At 40.8% G+C, this 19,417-nt stretch overlaps 1 protein-coding gene across 25 annotated transcripts in view; it reads right to left on the reverse strand.

Moving 5' to 3' along the window:
• The window catches only part of EIF4G3 (eukaryotic translation initiation factor 4 gamma 3), a 352,454-nt gene that overhangs the window by 208,154 nt on the left and 124,883 nt on the right, over nucleotides 1-19,417 (reverse strand). The window lies entirely within an intron of this gene.

A 19,417-nucleotide genomic window follows, 5' to 3' on the forward strand; every position in this document is an offset into this window, starting at 1 on the left:
TGACAATACAAAAACAAAGACAAGTAACATTAGGAGGTTAATTAGGTTGGCACGCGTCATCACAATTAGACCAGGTCTATTTGGAAAAAACCAAGTCTCTCCAGTTGGCCTATAGGTGGAAGTATTACAGTATCACCTCACTGTCCATGTAGCTTGTACTTTTTTGATATGGCCAACAGATCCCCCAGGTTTTCTTCCTAAAGCTTCCCTGAATTACATGGTAAATGTTCTTTTACTATGAATAACAAGCTTTAAAGCAAAATCACTTTCAGTTTTCTTTCCTTAGAGGATGCTAATTAGTAGTACCCTCAGTTAAAAACATTAGGCACACAAAAACTTTTACTCACATTAGAATGAAAGAAACTCTCAAACTATACTTGACTTCAGATGTAGCAATCTAACAAGTTTGTGAGTTTTTCTTTTTTGTTTGCAGTAGCAATTCTAAGTCATGGAAATCCAGCTGAAAAAGACACGATTCCTATGCACAGGGATTTACAATTTACCTAACAACAGTAAAAATGACATAGAAAGTGGTATGAGGAGTGTGAATAATGTATCGAGAAGTACAAAGCAGAATGTGATTAATTCTTCCTGGGAGAAGATTTCCAGGGAGCCTCCAAAGGTGGCAGATCAACAGTGATAGATGGTGAGCTTGCAGTCAGCCATAAAAAGCAGAGGAGATCAAGTATAGGCAAAACAAAGAATATTTTAAACAGAAGCACAATGACCTGAAAAACTAGGGCATGTCTGCTGAACCATAAACACATCAGTAATGCCAGAGAATAGAAGTGCATGAGGTAGAGTGAGAGGAGGTGACATCAGAAGATTAGATTAGGGCCAGAATAAAAAGACTGGTCAAGTAAGGACTTCACCAGGAAGGTAATCCTAGGAGATGTTGAACAGGTCAGAAATATCATCCAATTTGTTTAATAAAGAGAGCTATTACAACAATACAAACTCTTAGTGAAGATACTGGTGTCAAGATATCAGACAGGGATCTATTCCAACAGCCCAGGTACATAGTGATAAGGGCCTGATAACAGCAGTGGATCTGGACAAAAAAAAAAAGGCAGATTTGGGAGTTAATTCATATATTATAGAAACAGCAGGATTTTCTGAGCACCTAAATATAAGGGGAAGAAAGCTGCTTTCCCAAGGTTTGAGGTTTAGATGGTGAAGAATGCTTACTTACAGAACCCAAAATGATTGGGTCCCACGCTATCACTGACTTCACTTCACATACCATTACTGTCCAGCCATATTGGCCTTATTTATTTCTCTCAAATATATCAACTTTATTTTCTCTTAAGGCTTTTGCAATAGTTGTTCTCTGCTTTGAATAAAGAAGTGATGAATTCATTTATATTATGGAGAGTTTCAATGTCAAAGAGATCTCTAGGTACAAAAGTCTACAGAGTAATTAGGCATGAAGAGAGCAGAGTCAACCCAGAATGAACTAGGAATCAGCAAACATAACCAACAGTCCTTGCCATGAGAGTAGATGAGATAACCTAAAAACCCAATAAATTATCCCCTGTTCATGAACTGGAAGATTTAATATTGTTAATATCCCAATACAACCCAAAATGACTTACAGATTCAATGCAATCTCTATCAAAATCCCAATGGTGTGTTCTACAAAAACAGAAAAACTCCCCATCCTGATATTAATATGTATTCTCAACGGAGTCTGAATAGCCAAAACAATAGTTGAAAAGAAAAAAGCTGGAGGATTCCAGATTTCAAAATTACAAATCTGCAAAAATGAAAAGTGCAGTACTGGTGTAAAAATAAACCAAAAGTAATTGGAAATGGGAAAAAATGGCCCAGAAATAAACCCACAAATACATGTTCAAACGATTTTTGAAAAGGGTACCAAAACCATTCAATGGGGAAACGACATTTTCAACAAATGGTTCTGGGAGACATTAGATATACATATGCAAAAGAATTAAGTTAGACCCTCACTTAACACCAAATATAAAAATTAAGTCAAAATATATTAAGACCAAAATGTAAGAGCTAAAAGTAAAAAAATCTGAGAAGAAATCAGAGAGCAAACGCTCTGAAACACTGGATTTGGCAATGACTTCTTAGATACAATACCAAAGGCAGAAGCAAAAAAAAAAAAACAAAACAGTAGACAACTTGGGCATATTAACAATTTAAAATTTTTGTGCATCAAAAGATACTACACCAAGAGAGTAAAGAGGCAACCTACAGAAGAAGAGAAAATATTTGTAAACTGAACATCTGTTAAAAAGTTAATATCCTAGGCTGGGCACCGTGGCCCATGTTTGTAATCCCAGCACTTTGGGAGGCCAAGGTGGGGAAATCACTTGAGGCCAGGAGTTCAAGACCAGCCTGACCATCATGGCAAAACCCTGTCTCCACTAAAAATACTAAAATGAGCCAGGCATGGTAATCCCAGCTACTCAGGTGGCTAAGCCACGATAATCGTTTAAACCCAGGAGGCAGAGGTTGCAGTGAGCTCAGATCGCACCACTGCACTCAGCCTGCATGACAGAGGCAGACATTGTCTCAAAAAAAAAAAAAAAAAAAAAAAAAAGTTAATATCCTGAATATATAGAACTCCTAAAACTCAATCACAAAAAAGCAAACAATCAGATTCAGAAATGGGCAAAGGACATGAATAGACATTTCTATTAAAAAGACATATCCAAATGACCAACAAGCTCATGAAAAGATGCTAATCCTAAGGAAATACAAATCAATACTATATTGGTATATATCACCTCCTCACACCAAGATGGCTAGTATATATATGTGTACATAGACACACAAAAATTTTTTTTTTTTTTTTTTTTTGAGACACAGTCTCACTCTGTCGCCCAGGCTGGAGTGCAGTGGCACGATCTCAGCTCACTGCAACCTCCACCTCCCGGGTTCAAGTGATTCTCCTGCCTCAGCCTCCCAAGTAGCTGGGACTACAGGCACGTGCCACCACGCCCAGGGCAGTGGCTCGTGCCTGTAATCCCAGCACTTTGGTAGGCCAAGGCGGGCAGATCACAAGGTCAGGAGTTCGAGACCATCCTGGCTAACACAGTGAAAGCCTGTGTCTACTAAAAATACAAAAAATTAGCCGGGCATGGTGGCACGGGCCTGTAGTCCCAGACACTTGGGAGGCTGAGGCAGCAGAATCGCTTGAACCCAGGAGGCAGAGGTTGCAGTGAGTTGAGATCGCACCACTGCACTTCAACTTGGGCAACAGAGCAAGACTCCATCTCAAAAAAAAAAGGAAAAGTGTTGTAAAGGATGTAGAGAAAGTGGAACTCTTGCACATTGTTGGTAGGAATGTAAAATAGGTACAGCCATTGTGGAAAACAGTATGGCACTTTCATAAAAAATAGGAATAACCATACAGTTCTGCAATTCCACTTCCAAGTATCTACTCTAAATAAATGAAAACGAGGTCTTAAGAGAGTTCTTTGTACATCCACATTCATATCACTATTATTCATAACAGGTAAAACATGAAAGCCAACCAAGTATGCATCAGCAAATCAACAGATAAGCAGAATATGGTACCATACATAAAGTGAAACATTAGCCTTAAAAAGAAAGGAAACTCTGACATATCCTACAAAATGGATGGAACTTGAGGACAATATGCTAAGTGAAATAAGCCAGTCACAAACAACTACTGTATGGTAACAGTTATATGATGTAGTTAAAGAATAGCCAAAGCCACAGACAGACAGGAGAATGGCTGTTGCCAGGGTGCAAAGGGAGGGGTCAAAGGGAAGTTATTGTTTAATGTGCACAGACTTTCAGTTTTACAAGATGAAAGAAAAGAGTTATAAAGAGGGACTGTGGTGATCACTGCATATTATCAATGTATACTTAAAATGTACACTTAAAAATGGGGTTAAGATTTTAAACTTTGTGCTGTTTGCATTTTAACACAATTTTTTAAATTGGGGAAAAAAAGAGAAATGTTCAGAGATAATAAAGTAAGTTGCCCAAGGTCAGACATGATGGCCAACTCAAAATGTAAACCTCAAAATGCAGACACCAGTGAAATTATAAAACAAATATCTACTTATACAAAACTCAGGATAATTGTTACCACTAGGGAGAAATAGGCAGCTGAGATAAAGGAGGAATACAGAGTGGCTTCAAAGATATTGATAATCGACTTAAGGTGAGTGGTGGTTGGTTGTGTTACGATTATCCTTTCAAACCAAACACGTTACAATATACTTTTATAAGCTTAAACATGTCATAATAAATTGTAAAACACAGGTGTTTCAACAAACAGCAGCAGAATGACAAGGTGAAGCAGAGCTACTCATGATACATAACTTCACAAGCTATATACAGTGCATGGCCTGTTGAGCTGTTGGTGACCAACCTAGTACTGAAGTAAGCACAGTGCAGGATATGACTGAAAGTCCATTAGTGATTACTAAAAAGATTATCAAGCAGCTAAGTTGTAGCTATATTATACCTAAATAGAGTTTAAACCAGCTGTATTAATAAATCATTAATTTTTTGTTTGAGATACAGTCTTGCTCTGTTGCCCAAGCGGGAGGTCATGATCACAGCTCACCGTAACCTCTCGCTCCTAGATGCCGCAAGTGAATCTCCAGCCTCAGCTTCCCAAAGTGCTGGATTTTTTTTTTTTAATTATTATTATACTTTAAGTTTTAGGGTACATGTGCATAATGTGCAGGTTTGTTACATATATATCCATGTGCCATGTTGGTGTGCTACACCCATTAACTCGTCATTTAGCATTACGTATATCTCCTAATGCTGTCCCTCCCCCCTCCCCCCACTCCACAACAGTCCCCAGAGTGTGATGTTCCCCTTCCTGTGTCCATGTGTTCTTATTGTTCAATTCCCACCTATGAGTGAGAACATGGGAACATGCGGTGTTTGGTTTTTTGTCCTTGCGATAGTTTACTGAGAATGATGGTTTCCAGTTTCATCCATGTCCCTACAAAGGACATGAACTCATCATTTTTCATGGCTGCATAGTATTCCATGGTGTATATGTGCCACATTTGCTTAATCCAGTCTGTCGTTGTTGGACATTTGGGTTGGTTCCAAGTCTTTAAAAAGTCAGGAAACAACAGGTGCTGGAGAGGATGTGGAGAAATAGGAACACTTTTACACTGTTGGTGGGACTGTAAACTAGTTCAACCATTGTGGAAGTCAGTGTGGCGATTCCTCAGGGATCTAGAACTAGAAATACCATTTGACCCAGCCATCCCATTACTGGGTATATACCCAAAGGACTATATATCATGCTGCTATAAAGGCACATGCAAAGTGCTGGAATTACTGGCTTGAGCCAATGCGCCTGGCCCAGAGTCTCGCTCTGGGGTACAGTGGTGTGATCCCGGCTCACTGCAACCTCCACCTCCCAGGTCCAAGCGATTCTCATGCCTCAGCCTCCCGAGCAGCTGAAACTACAGGTGCACACAACCACACCCAGCTAATGCTTCATATTTTTTTAGTAGAGACAAGGTTTCACCACGTTGGCTAGGCTGGTCTTGAACTCCTGGCCTCACGTGATCCGCCTGCCTCAGCCTCCCAAAGTGCTGGAATTACAGGCATGAGCCACTGTGCCTGGCTCCAGTCATAAAGTTTTAATTAGACTCCACGAACACAGGTAATTGAATTTCCAAAGCAGAGCCAACCATCCTGGGAGTCAGAACAGAGGAAAAGACCTGCTGAGTTAGATTCAGGGATGAGAACTGGGAAGAGACAGAAATTGAGTGGGGGGGAAAAGGGAACTAGTGGGCCAGGTGCAGTCGCTCACGCCTGTAATCCTAACACTTTGGAAGGCCAAGGCAGAAGGATCACTTGAGGCCAGGAGTTTGAGACAAGCCTGCACAACACAGCAAGACCTCATCACCACAAAATAGACCATTAGTTTGATTTTTTTTTAAACAAAGAGAACTAGTAGTTTTATAAAAATAAAGTTATAGTAGTTAGTGATAGGATCAAGGGTAAATAAGAGAACGTGAAGGCAGAAAGGGGCTGCCATCTTGAGAAAAGAAATGGATTAAAGAATTAAAAGGTTGTAGGCTGTGAAATAGGTATAACAGGACTGGCACGGGATAGGAAAAAGGAACAAAGACTATGGTCAGAAATTTTTTATTTTATTTTTTACTTTTAAGACAGGGTCTCACTTTGTTGTCAGGCTGGAGCACAGTGGCACAATCATGCTTCAGTGAGCCATGAACTCCTGGGCTCAGCCGATCCTCCCACCTCAGCCTCCCAAGTAGCTGAGACTACAGGTGTAAAACACCATGCCCAACTAATTTTTAAAAATTTTTTGTAGAGACAGGGTCTTGCTTTGCTGGACCAGAAGTCTGAGGCCCAGGATGGCCTCAAACTCCTCGCTTCAAGTGATCATCCTGCCTCAACCTCCCAAAGTGCTGGAATTACAGGTGTGAGCCACTGGGCTGGTCGGAGGAATTTTAGACTTCAAGAATTCAAAGGCAGAGCAGTTCTCAGATGATATGGTTTGGCTCTGTGTCACCACCCAAATCTCATCTTGTAAGCTCCCATGATTCCCATGTGTTTTGGGGGAGACCCAGTGAGAGATGACTGAATTATGGAGGCAGGTCTTTTCCTGTGCTGTTCTCTTGATAGTGAATGGGTGTTAAGTGATCTGATGGTTTTGGAAATGGGAGTTGCCCTACACAAGCTCCCTTTTTGCCTGCTGCCATCCACATAAGATGTGACTTGCTCTCCCTTGCCTTCTGCCATGATTGTGAGGCCTCCCCAGCCATGTGGAGCCCAAGTCCAATAAACCTCTTTCTTTTGTAAATTGCCCAGTGTCAAGTATATCTTTACCAGCACCCTGAAAATGGACTAATATCAGTAGAGACCAGGTCCAGGCCAGTGCTCTTAACAAAAATATAAAAAATACAATACAAACCACACAAGTAAGTAATTTAAAATCTTCTAGGTGACCAGATTAGAAAAACTTAAAACTGGTGAAATTAATTTTGTGTTTTACACTTAAAAACATCTCAATTTGCAGAAACTATGTTTCAAGTGCTCAAAAGCCACGAGTGGCTGTAATAGCTACCACATTGGACGGTGCAGATCTAGACTGTGTCCATATAGATTACTGAATATGTGTCTATATACAGTTGCTATGGGGAGGCAAAGAATGGGAAGAAAAGAGGATCAGCCAGGTGTGGTGGCTCATGCCTGTAATCCCAGCAATTTGGGAGGCCAAAGTGGGCAGATCACTTGGGGTCAGGAGTTCAAGATCAGCCTGGCCAACATGGTGAAACTCCACCCCTACTAAAAATACAAAAATTAGCCAGGCAGGGTGGCACATGCTTGTAATCCCAGCTATTTGGGTGACTGAGGCAGGAGAATCACTTGAACCCAGGAGGAGTGGGCCGCAGTGAGCCAAGATCACACCACTGAACTCCAGCCTGTGCAACAGAGTAAGACTGTCTCAAAAAAAAAAAAAAAAAAAAAAAAAAAAAAAAAAAAAAACACAACAACAACAACAAACAGGGTAGATCCAGGAGCCCACAGGCAATGGTTGGACAGGACAACAACGAATGTTACAAGTCATCCTTATGGATGGCAGAAAGCAAAACAGAAAAGTAAATTATGAGCCAAATACTAAAATTCTCAAACAATGAGAAAATGGGTCTGGGAAAATGAGGAATGATGGCAAAAAAAAAAAAAAGAAAGAGAGAGAGCTGTTTATGCATTTTCAGCACAAGGGTTGCAGGCAAACAACCTACAGAAAGCAGTGAAGGGCCAGGAGAATGCTGCGCTAGCCTTCCAAGACATAAAGAATGTAAGAACACTAACAATGTTGAAGTGGAAGGATTTCTAAGAAAAGTAGTGTTACATAAATTTCCACAGTGTAAGGAGATGGAGGAAGAGTTCAAAGAAAGGGTGTAAGGAAAAAATATGACAACAAAAACGACTTGCCAAAAAGTCCAGTAACCAGATGTTAGCAGAGAGAGATTCTACAAGCAATCCCACCCCATAAAATATAAAGTATATCCAGATAACTAATAAATAGCAGAAGGAGAATTTCTTGATTCTAGGACTAAGCTCCTAATTCTTCTGAAATTTAGAATACACAGTCACATAAACTTTAGAATATTCTTCTCAGAGAAACAAATGACTTAAATATACAAGTGGCAGTTCATAAGGAAAATCATAACTTTGTGTGGTGGTCTTTCCCAAATAAATCCATTTACATCTAACATACAGTATGTACTCTACAAATATCAGGCATCCAAATAGTTGTATTAAGAATGGACCTCTAAAAGAATCTTGCTATTTGTTGTCTTCAGATGGAGAGGAAGAAAACGTATTCAATAAAAAAGCTTTAAAAATAGGTTTAAAGAGAAATCAAAACACAAAAATCCTATTTACCAAATCTCCACGGATTTATCTTTTTAAATCATTTCCAACTTTTTCTACTATATCCATTAACGCTGGAAATTATAGCACAGATGTTTCCCTGCAGACAAGCTGATCTCTTATAATTTTTTATTCTCATAAAATCCAGCAAAAGGATAGGCACGAAAGATGAAAAATAGTAATTATTAGTTAATCTTTGGCATAACTGTTCATTCCTCAGGACACTGCTCATCTAATAAATTTAAAAATGTACATGACAATTTGAAGTCTATCTAATCCTCAGCATGGCTCTAATGGATGACTTGGGATAAATGTGAATCAAACTTCAATGTAAACAAATACAATTAATCTAGCCAAATATTAATAGATAGTGCATCCTCTCTTCATCTTCTTCCTCATATCTACCTTGAAGAAGAAAAATTATTGTTTTATTTGATTTAGTTAGGAAAAAATGTTTCAGCCATTAAAAAAAAAAAAGTCTTATACTGATTTACAATAAGACTGGGCAAAACCAGACTTTTCAGAAAGGCCAAACCATTATTTCAGGTTATGTTCTTCAAATGTTTTCATCTTGAATTCTATTTATGAAGAGTTACTAACAAAAAGCAATACCAATGGATCAGATGTCGTGTGTAATTTCTTCTGCCTACAATTCTACAGAGTTTATGAACAAATAGCTTTAAAAAAAAAAAAAAGGAGTGAAAAAAGGGAGAGAAATATGGTAGAGAATAACAATCAAGAGGCCATAATCCACCTCACAAAATAAAAGCTGGCATACATAAACCAGAAATGAATTATTTTCCTTATGAACTATTTTAGCACTTGAACTTTTCCCCAAATCCATCATAATACAATGATGGACTACTTCTCAAAGAAACTAGTAACAGATATGCCTACTAAGTCAGAATTTTTCCTTTTCATGTGCTCTAATATTTGCTTAACAGCTAACATTGCTGAATGATTTCTGGAAAACTTTACACAGTAACCTCACTATGTTTCTAGATGACATCAAGGTAATTGCCATGACTTTCTGAGTGGTTATCCTGGGATTTCTAAACTACTCTATGTATCAGTTTTACCTCACATGTAAGTTTTTGTTGTTTTTATTTTTTAAACAACAATGCAGGAAAAGTAAATCACACATAATAAATATGGTAAGAGTCAAACTAATAAATCTTTTAATAATATTAGGAAATAATATTTCATGACATAAATACCTATTAGTAACATCTGGTTTTCAGTAATGATGATTAAAGTATCATAAACTGATATGAAAGAGTTAAGAAAAAGTTCCAGAAACATGATATTGAAACCTAACAGCAGAGCAGATAAAGAATTCATTCTCTACAATTCTGAACTTAAAAAAAAAAAAAAAAAGTTAAATACGCCAAAGCTACTGCAACAAAAGACAGGCAAGGAACACTTATTTAGCATCCTATGATGCAGGCAGTTCTTTCTATTGAACAAATGGCAGGACTTCCACGTGGAATAAGGTTCAATTTATGAAAGATCTCGCAATTAGTAAGTGATAAAACTGTGATTCTCAGCCAGGTCTCTGTTTTGAAAACATACTTCGCTTTCTGTAATGCAGCCTTTATACTATAGCAAACTGAAAATTCTTTTCCACAGTTTATAGTTTAAAGGTGGTGGTGAAGAGAACATGGGGAATAATGTATGATCAATCTTTCCAGTTAGATCAATAAGAAAAAAAAGGCCACGCGTGATGGCTTATGCCTGTAATCCCAGCGCTTTAGGAGGCCAAGGAGGGAGGATAGCCTAAGGTGAGTTCAAGACCAGCCTGGGCAACACAGTGAGACCCTGCCTCTATAAAAAATAATTTTACAAATTAGGGTGTGCTGGTATGTGCCTGTAGAACTAACTACTTGGGAGGCTGAGGTGAGGGTGGCTGAGATGGGAAGATCCCTTGAGCCCACGAGTACAAGAACTATGATTATGACAACACACTCCAGCCTGGATGACAGAGGGAGACTGTCTGAAAGTAAAAAAGAAAATTGTTTTCTGGGAACTTATCACAGTTCAATTGTTGGGCTGTACTTGAGGCCTCTTCAAGAAGAGCTCCAGTAGAGAGATTATTTATTTCTGAATGGGATCTCTTTTCAACACCAGGGACATTAGTACTTGAAAATCAAAAAGGCTGTATTTTAAATGTTATCTACCACAAATATTGCTCTTACTTAATTGTAGCTTTTGGAAATTTTTTAATGAATGTTTTAAGCAACTCAAACATTCATTTAAGTCACAGTATGTGTTTTATTATACATTATGACCATCCAATTATTCTTACTCTGTTACTTCAAAAACAGATATTTAATGAGCAGTACTCTACACAAATTGAAGTACACTTTAATATTATTCATCACCCATTCAACAGCTGTATTTGTCATGCCATTCTATCAACCAAACTCTAAAAATATTTATCACTATAAAACAGAATTATAGTATGAGACAATTTTGCCAAGTAAATCAGTTTCACATAATACTCTGTAAACTGAAATACTATCTTAGTGATTGCAGTGATGGGCCATCCAAAGTGGCTGCTGACATGGCACTGGCAGAGGTGGGGTGTGGCCGCAGGCCACAGGTGCTCAGATATAGACATCAAGACGAATGGTACATGGGGCCTGTGGCCCTGAGATGGCACCAGGTTCCTGCACTTCGGCAGTAGGCTCAGATTGGGGCCACTGGAGATCGTGTCCCCAGGATCTGCCCCACGTCGGGGTGTCTGCTGAGCCTGGCGCTCCTGGTGGCCGGGCCTGGGCCCAGGATCTGCTCCCAGAGGCGCCACCCTGGCAGGGTTGTGAGCCAGGCAAGGGGGAGCCCTGGAGCTGCAGGGGGACCTTGCAACCACATCACCCCTGCCCCGGATACCAGTCCAGGCCCGGTGAGGGCCTGGAGCCCCACCCCAGGCTGCAAGGAGGCGGGACAGGGCAGCAGGAGTGGCTGTAGGAGCAGCAGCAATGGCAGTAGGTCCCCTGTGCCCATGTCCCCAAGGAAGCCAACTGTGCCACCCCCACCCTGGCACAGCTGGGTAGGACCCACTCCCAGGCCTGGGGCCACTGCAGCCTGGACCTCACTTCTGGCCGTGTCCTGGGAGCCAAAGGTGCAGCCAGGACTTGCGGGACCATCCCAGGAGCATCAGGTTCGTTTGTGCAGGGCTGGGCAGGGCCACCATGCCACCTGCACCTCACCTGCCACAGCTATGGGAAGACACAGAGAAGGAGCACAGCTATGGCTGTGTACTCTGCAGCCGGGGACAGGCAGGAGTCCCACCCCTCCTGAGTTGGCAGGGCGGGAGCTCCCCAGGCACAGCTCCAGCCACTCAGGTCATGGCTGTGGGCCCAGGCCTCTTGATGCTCTCAGGAGCCTGGGAGAGCCCCTGTCACCACAGGCTCAGGGGTGTCTGCTCCTGCTGCCTGGCCTCTCCCTACTCCCAGCATCTGCTCCGATCTCCAAGTGGGGTTGGGGCCAAGCCCGGGCACTGTTGCAGCCCAGCCGGGTATGCACAGGCTCAGGGCAGCACTGACCCACTGGGCCCCTTCCAGCTTGGCCCCTCCAAACTTTGGGTGCCAAAGACCGCAGGAGAGTGGCCAAGACAGGGCAGGGGGGCAGTTCAGCGATAGCCTGTGGGCATCCCTTGGCGCAAGCAACCTGGGGGCCATAGGCAGTGGTGGGAGGCAAATGGGCTCAGGGCCAGAAGGGGCGAGTCGTCAGTGAGGCCCCACCTTTTGCCAGGGAGGTTCTGAAGGCTAGGGGTGGGCTACCCATCCCATGGACCAGAGTGGGAACTTGTGGTGCCTTTTCTGGGCTGCCCACGGACCAACTGGCATGCACTACCTCCCCTGTAAGGCCCATAAAAGCCCCGGGCTCAACCAGAGCAGGGCAGAGGAAGGAGAGACATCAGGACGACCAGCTGTAGAGAGGAGCTACCCTCTCTAGGGCCTCCTCTCTGCTGAGAGCTGCAGACACTGGAATGACCTGCCTGTAGAGAGAAGCCACCTGCTCCAGGGCCTCTTCTCTGGCTGAGAGCAACAGACATCAGAATGACCAAAGGCAGAGAGGAGCCACCCACTGCAGGCCTCCTCTCTGCTGAGAGCTGCAGAGACAATGGGACAACCTGCCTGAAGAGAGGAGCCACCCACTCTAGGGCCTCCTCTCTGCCGAGAGCTGAACACTCAACAGGATGACCTGCCTACAGAGAGGAAGTGCCCACTGCAGGTCTCCTCTGAGCTGCTCTAACACTCAGTAAAGCTCCTCTTCATCTTGCACACCCTACACTTGTCTGCATACCTCATTCTTCCTGGACGCAGGACAAGAACTCAGGCAAAGGCGCCACGGGACACAGAGGTTTCTGGCCAGAAAAGTGACACCCTAAAGATCCCATAATGTTAGTACAAAAAAAAGAGCATGAATCATAATCTCTCATTACCTTTCTTTAAACACCCTAATATTTAAAATCAGATACACAGAGACGGTATTTCTTTGTACCTAGCCACCATACCATGTCTCTATATAAATGCTTATTTGTGGGCTGGGCGCAGTGGCTCACACCTGTAATCCCAACACTTTGGGAGGCTGAGGCAGGTGGATCGCTTGAGCTCAGGAGGTCAAGGCCAGCCTGGGCAACATGGCAAAACCCCATCTCTACAAAAAAATACAAAAATTAGCCGGGTGTGGTGGCATGCACCTATAGTCTCAGCTACTTGAGAGGCTGAGGTGGCAGGATGGTTTGAGCCCAGGAGGTAGAGGTTGCAGTGAGCCAAGATTGTGCCACTGCACTCCAACCTGGAGACAGAGTGAGACTCCACCTCTAAAAAAATAATAAAATAAAAGCTTATTTATGAGTTACATTATAGAAATATTCATACTAAACAATGGGATCACCTACTCAGAAAAAGTAAGAAATTCTCTATTCAGTATAGTACTGAACTGGTTTAAAAGACCTAAATCTCTGTCATGGCATCCTGAAAAAGACTTTTCCAGCTTAGCAACTCAGTCTTAATTATTTGATTCACAATGACAGAACAGCTGGAATATTAAGATTCTCAGACCCTCACAGAATAAGGTCTCCAAGGGTGTAAAATACAATATTTGCCTCTTTTTAAGTTAAGCTTGTACTAGTAAACTTTTACTGAATTGTACAAAATTAACAGTACCAGTCAGAAAAAGAAAAAAAAAAAAAGCTATTGCGCCAAATAAAGCATCCACACTGCAAACAGCCAAAAAGTGACACTTCTAGAAAATTTCATTTAGAGCTAGTTTTCATTCCACTATTTAGGGGCTAACTATGGATCAGGCACTGCTCATCATATGGGGGGAAACAGTTTTGCTGCTTTCAAAAGTTTGAAAACACTATAATATAACTTTAAATCTAGGAGTATCTGATTGTATGGAAGCAAAAAACACCCGCTCTTATTCTGGGTGAATCAGAAGAGTCAATTACATAGTACCTGTCAGGGTATAATTTGGTTATATCACCAAAATAAATTGGCATATAAAATCAACACTGTAAAAACTTTGAGTACGGACCATGATGCAAAGCATATTATCTGTAAAAAAGCTGTAACAGTCTGTTTTAGCTACTAAACAGAAATGCCTTCTCAATCACCAGAGCTATTTTCCCCTAAATTAAGACTAGCCCAATTCACTTTGCTTGAATAAGATCTGAAAACGGGGGCATCTTGCTCTTTTCAGTGAAAACCATCCCAAGCAAACAAAGCCTATAAAGTATCATTTGGGCAATATGTATCAAAAGGCACTGTTCCTAATCAGCTGTGGGATTACAGGGGGAAAAAGGCACTGTTCCACAGCTTTGTCTCAATGCTGGGTGCACATTAGCATTACCTAGGCTCATCCCAAGCAATTAAATGAGAATCTCTGGAGAAGGGGACCCAGGCATCAGGTGATTCTAAGCGGGAAGGCAGAAATGAAAACCACTGATCCAACTCTTTCTCACTTCTGAGCAGTGATATTATATGGAGCAGGGAAACACTGTGCTGAAATCATCACCATTTCTGTACTCTTTATAATTAGTTCAACATTGAAATGCTATGGCTTTCTGCCCTTCACAAGACAATAATGGACTCACATAACAGGATGGCTTGATCACAGGCTACTTGTGTTCTCTCAAAAGCAACTACACTATTCAAAGCTTAGCTTTTACTTATACAGCATGACAACTCAGTTTTCTCTCCAATCCCAGGACCAGTTCCCCCAAGACTGTGGGCTAAAAGCATCAGTGTACTGATGGAGAGATGCTGTTGGTTCACTGAATTCCCAACAAAGGTATTCTACAATGTCTGCAATGCTGGCTCTCCACTTCCTACTTCAAGCGCTGCTATTTAGGACCCTCTCTGGACCTACTACTAATAGCCACCGTGATTATCTCTACTAATTTCTTCCCCTCATTTCTCCCACCTTTACATAGTCTCTGGTTTCCTGTCAGTTTCTTCTTCTACATGTCAGCTAAAACATCCCTAGCCAGAGTTCTCATTCATTTGTCACACGAGACCACTAGACATAATCTTCACCCTAGGTCCTGATATACCCCTAATTCAGACCACCTCCTACTCCACTAATTTCTTTCTTTCTTCTCTCTCTCTCTGTTCCTCTTAGAACTAGGACTTCAAATTAGATTTTTAAGTACCTATGAAGTGAATCATTAACTAGAACATTTCCAGTTCTTGGGAGTGTCTATAAAAGTTATGTATAAGTTCTTTATTAAGGTGAATACTACATCTTAATTCCACTCTCCAGCAATGATGCTTTCTTCACCTACTTAGAAAAAGAATGTTGTGTCCATTATGATACTTTTAAAATACACAGAATCCTATAAAAATCCCAAAAACAAATTTTGGAAAAATAGAAAAGCCTATTCTAAAATTCATATGAAATCTCAAGGGTCCCCCAATAGCCAAAACAATCTCGAAAAAGGAGGACAAACCTAGACGTCTCAAACCTGGATTTCAAAACTTACTACAAAGCTACAAGAATCAAGTCAGTATGGTACTGGCATACAGACAGACATATAGAGCAATGAAAAGAAAAGAGCCCGGAAATAAACCTTCACATATATGGTCAAATGATTTTTGACAAAGGTGCCAAGACTATTCAACGGGTAAAGGACAGTCTTTTCAACCAATGGTGCTAGAAAAACTGGATAGCCACATGCCAAAAAAATGAAGCCAGGCCTTTATCTTAAACCATACATAAAAATTAAATCAAATGAATCATAATTCCATTCTGTGAGAGAACACAGAAAAACAAAATTTTAAAAATGAATCATAGATCTAAATGTAAGAGCTAAAAGTATATAATTCCAACAAAGGAACATAGGGGGAAACTTTTAAAACACCAAATTTGGCAACATTTTCTTAGATATGACACCAAAAGCACAGACAACAAACGATAAATTAGACTTTATCAAAATTAAAAACTTGTGAGCGAGGCATGGTGGCACATGCCTGTCGTCCCAGCTACTTGGGAGGATAAGCTGGGGGGATCCCTTGTATCCCAGAGACGGAAGCTACAGTGAGTTGTGTCCAACGCCCTGAACTCCAGACTGGTGTACAGAATGAGACCTGTCTCAAAAAAATCAGGAAGGGGAACATCACACTCCGGGGACTGTTGTGGGGTGGGGGGAGGGGGAGGGATAGCATTAGGAGATACATCTAACGCTAAATGACGAGTTAAGGGGTGCAGCACACCTACATGGCACATGGATACATATGTAACAAACCACCACATTGCGCACATGTACCCTAAAACTTAAAGTACAATTAAAAAAAAAGAAACAGAAAAAAAAAGCACACCTTTACAAACTAAAAAAGAAAATAAAAATCTTTTCAATTTAAAAAAAAAAAATCCAAAAATTAAAAACTTTCTGTAAAGAACCCTAGCAACAAAGTGAAAAGGCACCTGACAGGATAGGATAAAATATATATAAATCACATAACTGATAAGGAATTGATATCCAGAACATATAAAGAACTCCTACAACTCAACAACAACGAAAAGCAACCCAATTAAAAAATGGGCAAAGGGCTTTGAATAGACATTTCTCCAAAAATAGACAAATAGCCAATAAGCATTTTAAAAGATGTTCTGTATCAATAATCGTTAGTGACATGCAAATATTTTACAGATACACTCTCTCTCCTCGCCCCTCAGAATGTAAAGTTTCTGACACCACCACAGTGATATTATGAAATACATATTTGGTCTTCGTCCTGATTCCTGTCATACAACTTCTAAAAACCTTAGAATCTCCAAAGTCTGTCTTTTTGTATGCTAATGTTGACTGGCAGCTAGAGTTGATCATCACAAGGGCATGATTAGAGGGTTGGGACTTTCAGTCCAACCCCCAACCTCAGGGGAAGGAGAGGGGCTAACGGTCAACTTGATCACCAATGGCCAACAGTTTAACCAATCATGCACATAACGAAGTCTCCAAAAAATCTAGGACACAGTTAAGTGAGCTTCTAGGTAGCCAAACACATGGAAGTTGCTGGAGGGTGGTGCACCAAGGAAGGGCAGAGAAGCTTTGTGCCCCTTCCCCCATACCTCACCATAGGCATCTCTTCAACTGCATCCTTTGTGATATCCTTTATAATAAACAAGTAAACATGTTTTCCTGAGATCTGTAAGCTGCTCCGGCAAATTTATCAAACCCAAAGAGGAGATCATGAGATCCCCAAATTGAAGCCAGTCAGTCAAAATTTCCAGAGGCCTGGACGTATGGCTGGTATCTGAAGGGGTGGGAAGGCAGTCTTGAGGAATGTTTTTAATCTTTCTGTGTCAAGTTTAAATGCATATTCCTAGACTTTGGTTTTTGACTAATTTGAGTCACCAATGAATTGAGATAATTTAACTGTGTTGTTATTACAGTTATGTTAAAGCGAACTAAATATGGTCTGAGAAGGACTCCATACTTCTAAATCTGAGTCCCTGTGGATGAACCCTAACTCAGCTTAAAAGGCAGACAAGACTGAAAACCTAAAGAGTATGCAGCTGTAACAAAAGCTTAGTCTTGGCCAATCCCAGCAGCCATACTTCAACCAATCATAGACTGCTGAGTGTTCAAATAAGGCAAATGTCACCCTGTAACCAATTCAGGTGTTTCTGTACCTCACTTCTGATTTTTTTTAACAACACTTTCCCCTTTTTTTGGTCTATAAATTTGTTCTGACCAGAAGGTACCCCTGGAGTCTCTCTGAATTTGCCATGATTCTGGGGGATGCCTGCACCAATCGTTCACTGCTCAATTAAACTCCTTTAAATTTAATTCGACTACATTTTAAGTTGTGAAAATGTTTCACAGTCCAGATGTCTTATCACATTTACTTCGTATTTCCCCTTTCCTGACTTTCTCTCAGGGATGTCAGCTGCTTTCTGCAGTTATTAATCTCTGGATTACCTCCGCATCCTCCTTTTTATTTTTATTTTTTGTGGAGACCAAGTCTCACTATGTTGCCCAGGCTCATCTCGAACTCCTGGGCTCAAGCTATCCTTCCACCTCAGGCTCCCAAAGTGCTAGGATTACAGGCGTCAGCCACAATGCCCAGCCTCAGCATCCCCCTTATTAATCATTCAGCCAGTACAACAGATTCATGTATTAAAAATCCTCTCCATTTGAAATAGTTTAGCATAATTTATTTACTATAAGACTTTGACAACTGCACTAAACAGGCATGTGAAAATTTGTAACTGAACTATAAAAGAAGATGGGCAATTTTCATGGTAATCAAGAGTAATAAGATGTGGAGTAATAAACAGAATTTTGAATAATATAGTGTAGTACCTGAAACTGGAGAAACACTGGCAGTGAAGAGAAATGGAAATATGTTTTACATGAAAAGTATAACAAAATGTTGGCAACATGGTTTCTTCAATATGTCACCTACTTAGGGGTTTTCTGTGAAACAAACTACTTCACAGAGAACACACCCACAAGGGAGACAGAATTCAGACAGCTTGAGAGTTCATCATTCTTCACAGAGAAAAGGGTCCATCAACTGATGAAAAGTTTGGAAATCAGACTTAGCCCTTCGTGTTACCTCATTATAAGCATGACTAGACATCAGAGGAAAAAAAAAAACAGTAAATAAATGTATGCACTGAGAAAAAAAGTTTGTTGGTTTAGTGAGTAAATTATAACACATTTCTTTTCTTTTTTTTTTTTTGGAGACAGGGTCTCACTCTGCCGCCAAAGCTGGAGTGCAGTGGCACAAGCATGGCTCACTGCAGCCTTGACCTTCTGGACTCAGGGGATGCTCCCACTTTAGCCTCCCAATCAGGAGAGACGAGAGGCCCACGCCGCCATACCCGGCTAATTTTTGTAGAGATGGGGTTTACCCATGTTGCCCAGGCTGGTCTGAAACTCCTGAGCGCAAGCGAACTGCCCACCTCAGCCTCCCAAAGTGCTGGGATACAAGCATGAGCCACCTCACCCAGCCCAACATTTTTATTTTCTAATAGTCGTTCTATATATCAATTTATAATATTCATTCTTTATACTTAATTGATTCTATTTGCTTTAAATATAACTAAGTTAATCTCTCTTTACTATTCATTGAGAAAATTTAAAATGACCATCATCTACAAGATGTGTGTGTTGTTGGCTTTTTATTGATTGCTGAGTCACTGAAATTCACAGTTCTTAGTTCTATAATGATAGCTAGCCTTTGTATACTACACTTTATAGTTTGTGACTTTTAAGTAAATTTTTTCATTTGATCCCTTATAAAAACAGTCCTGAACAGCTTGTTCTCTCATTTCTCTCACAGCAATTGGCATGCTCCCGTCCACTACAATAAATCTGAATAGACATATATACCCATTTGCCTGACTAAACTCAAGATGGTATTATACATGTCTACTACGGTACTCAACCTCTCTGCTGAGCTTTCCCTCAGAGTTCTGTCTGCTCGCTTCCCCCACAACACGTTCTGAATCACATATACATTTTTGCAGGAACTATCACAAGCACTTTAAATTGAAGAGTCAAACTGCACAA

This window comes from Nomascus leucogenys, chromosome 24 (genome assembly GCF_006542625.1).
Source record: "Nomascus leucogenys isolate Asia chromosome 24, Asia_NLE_v1, whole genome shotgun sequence".
In the NCBI taxonomy this organism is placed as follows: Eukaryota; Metazoa; Chordata; class Mammalia; order Primates; family Hylobatidae; genus Nomascus; species Nomascus leucogenys.